Genomic DNA, 1276 nt, shown 5'->3' with positions numbered 1-1276 from the left:
AAAAAAAAAAAAAAAAAAAAAAAAGACAGACCATGGGCCTTGCAGCCAGAGGGAATTTAATAAAATCCCAGCTTTTCCACTTACAAGCTGCATGACATTGCCCAAGTTGCATAGTCTTTATGAATCTCATTTTTCTTACTCATTAAATGGAAATAACAGCACCCACCTTTCAGGTGTGTGTCATGATTAAATGGGATAGCTTATGTAAAAATGTTCGTTCTTGGCTTTTATCAAATATTAACTCCCTTTCCACCTTCTCATTCTAGCTTTGATATACACTATTCAATAATGACTTATAAAATCAGCTGGATTTTTAGAATCCAACTTATTCAGCCTTATCACCAAAAAGTTTACCTTGTACTTTGTCTTTGGTTTAATAATTCATAGAATTTCTGAATGTCAGTTTCATTTTAAAGTTTTGGCATGAAAACACATGACTGAAATTGTGTAGATAGAATTGAACCATTTGGTATTTTCTTAATGTTATTAAAAAGTATACTTCCATTGTCAGAATCCTGGCTCCAACATGATTCCTACACCCAGTCTGGTCAGAAGTCATCCTTGGATCTTTACCCATGTATCAAGATAACCCTGTGTATGCATGACATCAGAGGTTCAAAGGTTTTGAATCAGCAATGAGGAGAGTATTTTAAAAACTTGATTGATATTGGCACAACACTACCCTCATTCCCCAGTAAGGCTTTATTATTTGAACATGATAACAAATGCCTCAGTAAATGTCAGATTTGAGATTACTGCATTATCTCTTTGGGTTTCCAAAGGGCTAACTGTCCATTTTAATCATTCTGGAAGGTAGTGAATTTTAACACAGGACTTGATGTCTTAGGGGGCAAGCTTTGTGATAAAATAAGGGAAAATCTTTTCCTTTCCCTACTGCTGAGAGACAATTTGGTTCAGGTACTGAGCCATAGAGATGACTTGAGCCTTTTGGGAAGTGAGAATGGGGAATTGCATTTGGCTACAGGGAGACAGCCGATAAAGGAACACCAGGAGTTACCTGGGCATATGCAGTTTGCTATAAATTATTCTCTGTCTTGCTTGTTTTCCTTTCATTGTCCCTGAATCATCAATTAAGCCTCATAAAAGTAGTATGATGCAAGAAATGGGGAAAGGATTCCCTATTTAATAAATGGTGCTGGGAAAATTGGCTAGCCATAAGTAGAAAGCTGAAACTGGATCCTTTCCTTACTCCTTATACAAAAATTAATTCAAGATGGATTAGAGACTTAAATGTTAGACCTAATACCATAAAAAT

Source organism: Rhinopithecus bieti, unplaced genomic scaffold (assembly GCF_001698545.2).
Source record: "Rhinopithecus bieti isolate Rb0 unplaced genomic scaffold, ASM169854v2 scaffold_32422, whole genome shotgun sequence".
Classification (NCBI taxonomy): domain Eukaryota; kingdom Metazoa; phylum Chordata; class Mammalia; order Primates; family Cercopithecidae; genus Rhinopithecus; species Rhinopithecus bieti.
Note: the sequence above shows the minus strand (reverse complement) of the source record.